This window comes from Hoplias malabaricus, chromosome 16 (genome assembly GCF_029633855.1).
Source record: "Hoplias malabaricus isolate fHopMal1 chromosome 16, fHopMal1.hap1, whole genome shotgun sequence".
Classification (NCBI taxonomy): Eukaryota; Metazoa; Chordata; class Actinopteri; order Characiformes; family Erythrinidae; genus Hoplias; species Hoplias malabaricus.
This window is the reverse complement of record NC_089815.1, coordinates 22,616,472-22,626,358: the sequence shown is the minus strand read 5'-3', so window position 1 is coordinate 22,626,358 and position 9,887 is coordinate 22,616,472.

Here is a 9,887-nt window from a genome sequence, read left to right as displayed (position 1 = left end):
TCAGCCTCCGAGGTCATTACAATCCAACTACTGAGGCACAGCTTCAGAGAAAAAAATCACAGCATTATCATTGTCCCCATCATAAAAGAATCCAAATGTTGGGGAAGCAGCAGTGACCCAGTCAATGTTCAGTGCTCCATATAATGTTTTGACAAAGGGCATAACCTCGTCGCTAGCTTCACAAGTAAAGAGGCTTTATAAATAACTGATAGGTCCACTGTCTGTAACAGGCTTATTAAAGTAATAAAAAAGGACATGCATTACTGTGATTCTATCACAGGTATTGTGATTTTGAGTACATTAGCACATTCATTTGGAGATGTAGAACTCCTACCAATTTACAAGCTGGGAAAAACTGTCAGAAAACATGGTTTAAATTGAGTTGTCTTCTTATGTCAATTGCATGACCTCCAATCGTGACACTAGACCTGCGTTTCTGTTAAAGAGTAGGTTAAAAGTTGTGAAACAAAAACAACAAGCACAGAAAAATAGGAATATTATAGATTATGACAAAAATAAGAAAGGAATAGCATAACAACCAAGCAAAATTGCTCAAATCCCCAGCTTCTGCTCCTCGCTCCTCACTCCTGGGCACTCACTCTGAACTGAGCTGTGGCTCATTCTCATTTAAAGGACTATAACAATTCATTCTGAACAGGGATGTTTAAAAAGAGTGAGAAAGGTGGTGCTGTGTTGTTCGATCTTTGTGGTATTTTGACCAAAGCATGTCACAGATATTTCATTAAGACCCCAGACAACTATGTTAACTTCTGGAGCTCCTTTTAAGAATTTTACCAGCTAAAATAAGCCCGTAATACCTTTAGCAGTTCAGTTAGTATTGATATCAACTAACACAGATTCCACCAAGAAATGTAATTGCTAACAATGTGCCATTGTTACTAAGCAGCTAAACTGGACTACAGCCTTCACTGGCCCATCAGTATTGTTCCATCCACGTTTTACATCATTGCCATTGGGAATAATTTTCAGTCATTCATTCATTATGTGTAACCACTTATCCAGTTCAGGGTTGCGATGGATCCAGAGCAAACCCGGAATTATTGAGTGCACCATGGAGGGGGCTGGTAATAATTTTTGCTAACTAAATTTAGCTTAGCTTGCTAGTTATATTTGCTTGTTAGCTATCTTTTAGCATGTTTAGATATCAGATTAGATATCTTTTTACTTAACTTTTGTCCTTGTTGACACAATCATTTTTTTTATTTACTAACAAATTTTAGCATTATTCTTTTGTTTAATGCTACAAATTCACTATGTCAAATTAAGGAGCAGGACTAATGCACTACTGTTGACACCGGTTCTGTGTATACATTTGCACTACTGTTGACACCGGTTCTCTTTATATTGGTATTGTCACTTAAGCTCCTCATCAGACATAACTGTGACTTTTTCAATAGAACCGGTATGCACTTGTTCACTTTATTTAGTTTTTATACGATTATCTTGCACTATTGTCTACTCTGCCTTGTACGTCCAGTATCCTACCTCCTTCTATTACAATTATCTTGCACTATTGTTTATACTGTTTTGTACATCCAGTATCCTACCTCCAAATCAGGTTATTGTCTTCAGTCAGTGTCCCATTGTCTCATGTATGTCTATCAGTGAGCCGCTGGTATTGTATGTCCTGCACTTGTCTTCTGTTGTCCTGCACTTGTATTCTGTTTGTTCACTTTCCTATATTTATATACTTAGCTCAGTAGAATTTAGTCTATATTTTGTTAAATGTTACTGCATCTTGGAGAGGAGAGTAACGTAATTTCAATCCTTTGTATGTCCTGTACATATGCAGAACTGACAATAAAACTCTCTTGACTTGACTTGACTAATGCTTCAACCTAAAGGTTCCTTGTGAAAAAGAAATTGTGCCCCTATCATTGCAAATCTAGGTCTGCCCTATCCAAATGTACTCATTGCTTAAACATGTGGATTAATTTGCTATTTTTCTTCAGATTCTCTGGACAAGATTCACTTATGTCTATATCTGGACATGTGTGGACCACTGAAGTTTGCTTCTTTATGAAGGATGACCAAGAGGCTGCTTTTTGAAGGCCACAGAAACTAAGTATGAATTACAAAAAGGCAGAAAGTGTGGGATGAGGGATGCTCTTTTATATTCAACACATCACAAATACATTATTCAGAATTAACACAATGTGTTCTAAACAAATGAACTCAGACAGGAAGAGGCAGCACTGTCACTTTCCCACAGGGCTGCTATCATACAGTCAACACTGGACACACATTTTGTGTAGAGAACCACATCGCTGTCACTGATCACAAAACATAAATCCTGAAACTTTATGATATCCACATTTGTGTGTGTGTGTGTGTGTTTTTTTTCTTTGGGAAAAGAGGCACACAATAAGACTTCAGCAGCATCTCTTTAGTGCAGAGGAACTCAACCTTCTCACTCTCAAACCCCCAATGAAACAAAAAAAGATTTTTGCTACTTTTAAGTAATGTATTTTAGCCCATTTTGGTGCCTTCCCTTCACAGTTGGATGGATGTTTATATTGTGTCAAAATTTCATGATGAACAAACTAATAGAATTGTTCCAAAATGACTTGGAAACAAATCTTTCCCTTATTTAATCTCACTCAAAATGTAAACATCTGTTTCCCTTCTGTTCCCAAGATTCCTTTGGACAACAGTTATCAACAGTTATTCAACAGTTATCAATGAATATAAAATATTCATTCATTCATTATCTGTAAGTGCTTATCCAGTTCAGGGTCACGGTGGGTCCAGAGCCTACCTGGAATAATTGGGCGCAAGGTGGGAATACACCCTGGAGGAGGCGCCAGTCCTTCACAGGGCAACACAGACACACACGCATTCACTCACACCTACAGACACTTTTGAGTCACCAATCTGGAGCACCCGGAGGAAACCCACGCGGACACAGGGAGAACACACCAACTCCTCACAGACAGTCACCTGGAGCGGGAATCGAACCCACAACTTCCAGGCCCCTGGAGCTGTGTGACTGTGACACCACCTGCTGTGCAGCCCAATATAAAATATCAAGAAATTAATTATTTTTACAGTTTATATATTTTGATCTGTATTTGACATGTGTGTTTGCTTCTAGAAGTAAATGTGCAAAAATAGACTTACTGATGAAACTGCATTTTTGAATCATGGGGCATTGTATTTAATGCCTGAAAATATTATATAAATCCATCATTCTCACATTGGTTTTGATGACAAGGGGCCATCACAGACCAAGTACAGACCACTGACACACATTTATACTGGTCTGAGGACCACCAGACGGCGCTTTGTGGCCCAGTTGTGGTTGGGAAACAATGCTTTTAGGGTAACAATAGGAAAAAATTTGAACAAATTTGTTAGCCTTGGAATTAATCAATTAGTTAAGATGAAGACTGGATGTGATAATGCAGAAATGAAAATGAGACTGGAGCAGTAGAGAACTGTTGGTGGGACAAATCAGGACATAATTAGCTATGAGTTATATCAGTAAATTAAATTAGTGTAGTGTAGTGGATAACACTGCTGACTTTAAACCTTGGCAGACCAGGGTTCAATGCCCTGTCTTGGTAAGTGTACCACGCTACACCAGTAAGAGACTTTGACTCAAAGTTGTTTTTGTTAAAAGCGTCTGCCAAAAGTTGCAAATGTAAATATCTTTTTTTTTTTTTTTTTTTTTTTTTTAAGTGGGACTCTATGTGTGTATGCGCGCCTGTGTGTGTCTGTGGGAGGGAGCTTTCATATGGCATGCCTCCATCTTGCCTCGCATGACCCCCTCTAAGTACAGACCTTGAGGTTTGTGTGGTGTTTAAAAATACCCGCCGCCACATTCTTCACTCGGACGACCGGAGAATTTCCACAACCAGGTTTCCACATAAACATTGACAGTTTTTTCTTCGTCCTCTTCTTCTCCTTTTTTCCCCTTCTCATGCTGGAACAAGAGAGTTCCAAAAATATCAGGTGTGAACAAAGTGTCCCAGTGTGTCCACCTCCCCCACGGATGGACGGCACACCAGCAGACTTTATCCCTGACACATTAGCCTTAATTACACTCAGTGGGTTTTCACTATACACAGCAGATAGAGAAAATACTGTACGATTGCTATTCACACTTCACATGCAGCACAGAGAATCCACATAAACAGAGGCCATCTTCACTGTGGGAAGCAACTGAGCTCTTTTTGTAGTTAGGTATGGCAGTGGCTTTATTATTCATCTGTTGTGATACATAAATATTGCAGTGGCATCCAAAACTATTTAGACACTTAATATACATTTCTTTACCCTTGAAATGATTATACTCCAGAATATTCAGACTATTTAACCATAGGTACATTTTATAAGTGTTTTAAATCATTATATTCTTTTCAAATAAAAATACATTCAACACAACATCAAATTCATGGAAGAATCTGTGTAAAAAACCTTAGAACAGAATTCCAACTAGATTACACTAACATTCTGTAAAACACAGAGGTGGAGACATCAGTCATGGCCTGTTTATCTTACAACAGTCTGTGAGCTTCTGTTCAGTGCTGACATCTGAGAAGTGCACTAAGACATTTTGCATGCAAACCTACAGAAGTCTGCACTGAAACTTGTCCAGTGATAATGATCTGAAACTATGAGCTGAAAATACCCTTAACTTAGAATGAGCATCAATGTAAACAATGCATACTTAGGTCCATTTATAAAACGTTCACAAATTACTACGTACAGATGGTATTTCAAACTGTGTGAGAAAAGAGAGATATATCAAATAGAGAGTTTGTTCTGATGGTGGTGATATGCAAAACCAAGGGCGTTAATGCTTTTGCATTTATCTTCCAGTGCATTTCCACTGCAGCTGTGTTGTTTTTATATAGGGCATGAATGAAACTGTAAGTTGGAAAATAGGTTACTGTGTGATTATTTATTTTTATACACTGTCATACACATACCGTGTCCCATTATATTAAGCCTTGTCCCAGTGGCAAAAAAATAAATAACTAAAATAAATCATATATATGCTTTACATGAACAAAAATGACTGACTTTAATATTTTTGTCTGAATGAAAATTCCTTTATCTTAAAAAAAAAAACTATGCGTTTGTGCTCACGGTTTTTTGGAGTCTGTTACGCAATTGTGAGAATCTCTACGTTTAACTCTGTTTAGAATTAGCTGCATTAAAACGAGCGAAACAAGGCTCGTCTCGCTGTGGAAGGAGGGAGTGTTGGTGGTGGGGTGCTGCTCTGCACCCGGCAGAATTAATAAAAATGCTAAAATCAGCATGCAGTGTCGAAGTACAGCTGTAGCGTCTAATGAGATTTTAAAGTGCTCCCATAATGCCTCATAAATGGCCCCTACATGGGGAATTATATTGTGGCTGGGTGGAATCTGATTGGTGTGTTTGGGGGTGGAGGCGGCGGCTGTCCCGGTGCTGTGTTATCAGGCAACAATGAGGCGTGCAATAGAGCGTCACAGTTATTTAGGACAGTCAGCCTGCCAGGCACACCCATTCACCATACACACAATCAGGAATTAGTCCAGCACCACGTACCATTCACCCCCAGCTCAATCACTAAGCCATTGTGCAACACCAACTATGGCGCTTTTCATTAAGAACAGAAATGTACAGCATTTCTTTTTGTAGCATTTCGTCATCTTTGAGACCACAGATCAGTAATCGTTCATACACCACTTTAGCCTTATTTCTTCACTTAAAACCTGTAAATGCTCATAGAGTGTGTGGCCAGCATTGGGGTCAGTAGGTCATTTTAAAAAAATCTGAGCTGCACAGTAAGTAGCTCCATTTTTACCAGATACTTACACTTACTTTCTTAAACATTTGACTTCAACTCAAGAATATTTGCAAGAAATAATTCATTTATTTAACTTAAAATCAAGTTTTTATAAGATTTAGTATTTGTCTAAAAGCCCTGCCTTGTACCCAGTGATTCCCCTTAGTCTCTGGACCCACTGTAACCACTATCAGGCTGAAGCAGTTACAGAAGATGAATGGAAGGATGGAGGTTTGTCCAAAATAAAGGAAAAAAGTATGATGCTCCAGAAAGGCCCAGGGAAGAAAAAAATAATTTGCATTTTCTTTTTAAATTGAGGCCCACAATTTACTAATTGGTTCCTAAAATTTTCAAGTCAGGCTCTTTTGTTATTTAAATTGTAGGTGTGTTTTTTAAATACTCGTCATTTTTAATTTGTTCCCACAATTTAAATTTTTTCACACTCATTTATTACAATTGTGAGCATCTTTGTCTTTATTATTAAGCAAAAATTTTCTTTTATTTACACAAACGCTAAATGAATAAAAGAATTTTAGCCACAATTAAGAAAATATGCTCAAAAATTACAAACTGCTGCTGGATTGCTGTGACTCTGAGTTTCAGTCAGTGGACGTAGAGTAACTTTGAATGGACAGCAGTAGTTGTGTTTGTCTGGGGTGAATGAATCCAGTCATTGAAGCTTCAACACAACTGACTAAATGTATGTAAAATCAACAGAAGTCTATAGGTCTCCTCAGATTCAAAATAAAGCAGTGCTTTATGAGTGACTGAAACACTGGATGGATGTGTATGTTTGTTAGAGAGAGAGAGAGAGAGAGAGAGAGAGATGCAGATTTGCCAGCTGTGTGAAGCAATACAGACAAAACATGACTGTATGAGGGCACAGAGCCTGAGCCCTACACTGTGCGGGTTTTTGTCCCAGTTGAAGACATCTTTTGTAGGAGATATGTAATCTCTTTGTGTGGGTAGAAAGGGAAAAAACCCTCTCTTTTTGCATGATAATGCTCAGTCTGGGCCTTGGCTGAGAGTCACGTGAGACGTTACTCGTTTTGCAAAAGATGTGAAATGACAGCAGGCCTGCTCACACCTCTCGGAGACAGAAAATGGCGAGTCACTGGACGTTTGGGGGAATCTATTAGGCCACTCCAGTCCTGAGCTTTGTAAAGGAGACGGCTGGCCATAATGTACCACTGCTGTGCCTTCGGGCCTTCGCTAGAAAGGAATGTAGGGCTTTGCTATGTGGCTCTGTGTGTGGATGTGTGTTGTTCAATGTGCAATTCCACACCAGCTGTAATTTAAATATCTATATCACAATTCACCTGATACAGTCCTGCTGTCTCCTGTCCTCGACAACGTTAGGATTTCTCCATTAAGACTGAGGGTTGGGGCATTATGCGGATATAAAGCACTGTGTGTGTGAGGACCTCTCATAACTGGGCAGGACCTGGTAGGCCACCAAAACAATCCTCATCAGATCAACAGTATTAAAAGATTTTATCCCAAAAAAAAAATCAATGAACCTGCTGGACTCAGCATTACACTGTGTTTGGAATGACTTCAATTCAATGAGAAGCAGAAAATTCAACCACTGTCTAAGTCTGATTTTTGAAACACTGAAAGCAAATGTTCTGAAAATAGTGGAAGGCAATGTGTAGAGAAAGTAAATGCTAAATAATTCAGATATTGAAAAATGAATTACTTGTATGCAGTGAATTATATAACTATAGGTTGGTCTCTGAGTCTATGATGGTATCAAGTGGTTTTATATAAACACTGAATAATGTCATACTTCATATGTGCTACTACTTTATGATAAAAGCCTTAAACATCTGAGAAAGCTGGAATTGTTTGGCCTGTTTTGGTCTGTACAGCTTTTCTGAAATTTAAACCAAAGTAAACAGTACCTGGTAAAGTGATTACCAGTGATAAATTAAATTTAAAATTAATTTATATAATTATCTATCCATCTATCTGTTTATTTAAAAAAGATTGTGATTTGATTTCATTTATTAACCCGCAGGCATATTCATCTTTTATTAATATTTACGTAATTTTGTAAATTTGGATTTTCCCTTGATTCAGATAAAATACATTGAACAAGTTTTGCCTTTTATTTAAATTCATCCATTCATTCATTCAATCACAGGGCGCAAGGTGGGAACACAGCCTGGAGGGGGCGCCAGTCCCTTGCGGGGTGACACACACTCATGCATTCACTCACACCTACGGACACTTTTGAGTCACCAATCAACCTACCAACGTGTGTTTTTGGACTGTGGGAGGAAACTGGAGCACCCGGAGGAAACCCACGCAGACACAGGGAGAACACACCAAACGTCACCCGGAGCGGCTGCACCACGTGCCGCCTTATATTTACATTTTTTTATATTAGTTTTTGATATTAGTTGATTTGTCATTATATTTTATTCATGTAGAACTTATTTAAATCTGAAAAATAGTGATATACGCATTTGAATCTGTTTTTTTTTTTTTACAATTTACTAAAGCAGGTTAACTGAGCAATGATTTGAAAAGATGTACACTATGACTACGAAATGCAGAATAATTGCACATGAATGACCTTTTCCAGCAGAATCGCAAAATCCTTCTCATGAAGAGAACGGCCTCTGCTTCACATAATTGGTGGCAGATATTAACTACATCTTACAGAAAAAGAAAAACAGAGCTGAGAGTAGCAGGGAAAAAGGGCACGAGGCCAGATCCTGAGTGGCTAAAGTTAGCAGTAATGGCTGAGTAAACCCCTCCCAGTGCAGTTAACCCTAATTACATAGAGCCAGAGTAGATAGGGCAGGGCGCATGTATGGCATGTGACATAGGGGTATGGCATATACTGAGCTTTGCAGTATGTAGCTTTATATTAGTGTATATTAGGAGCTATAAAAGTGGGTAACACCCACAGCAGCATCACTGCCACAGCCTTCACTCAACACAAAAGCTGGTGGAGAAAGATGATATGATAATTGTATGCTGGGGTGGAGTTATGTGTGGCAGCTGAATGCAAATGCACATCCACACATTGGCACTGGTGATTTATTAAAGGGGAATTGTGTACAGTGTGTATAAAACGCATGAAACCACAAAGAAAGGCTTGGTTTTACATTTCTAGCGCGGTTGAAAATGCACACACAATGCTTTTACTGTGTTTATGTGAGCTCTGAATTCTCTTTAAGCTTTAGTTATATGTCTGTAGTACTGTATACCTGTCTTATTAGTTCTCTTGAGTAATAACACAACATTCAGTGCTTTTGGGATGAGCAGGAATGATATTTGTGATCAAGGACTAACAACATCAGTGCCTTAACTAACTGATGTTATTATGAATGAATGCCATCCACTCGTGCCAGCAATATTCCAGCATCTATTCTAGCAGAAGAGGGGAAGATGCTACAGCAGCAAATGGCGGCAAATACATCAGAGCTATGGTTTACTCTGTGCTATGATTTGATGACAAAACACATTTTAAAAATTCTGAGGATGTCTCCTCAACATTTGCTAGGTCTCCAGTTTAATGTAAATGCAGTTCTTTTAGACAATGGAGGAAACGCCAAATTTTTGAAGCATGAATCAAGATGAGGAACTTGCTCTAATCCTACTACAAAGCTGGGTAATATTGATTCATTTATGCTGTTTCAGATTACTTAAGGTGGAAATGTCTCCAAGTACAAGAGAAGGCTAACTGCAGAGTGACTAACACCGCATGTTACAAATGAGTTTCTGTGGTCATTCAAACCGTATCAGAACTTACAGGCAAGTTAAACTTCAGCCACGTACAAAGAGTCATATTTTTCCCCCTCCAACATACCATTACACCTTAAAAAACAAAGAGATTCTGAACAGAGAACAGCATTTGCACAGAATCACAGACGTCCCCTTAAATTAAATTACGTGTTGTTAATGGCAGAGTTTCTGCTGCTTTGTGAATGTTCACATCCCTAAATTTTGAGGTTTATCTTTTTTAATTTTAGACTAAGTTCATATCTAATAAACGTCTGTTACTCTGCTGTTAGATGAAGGTTAAATTAAGAGGTTCCAGAGGTTATTATTCACTGCAGAAAGAAATCATTTATAA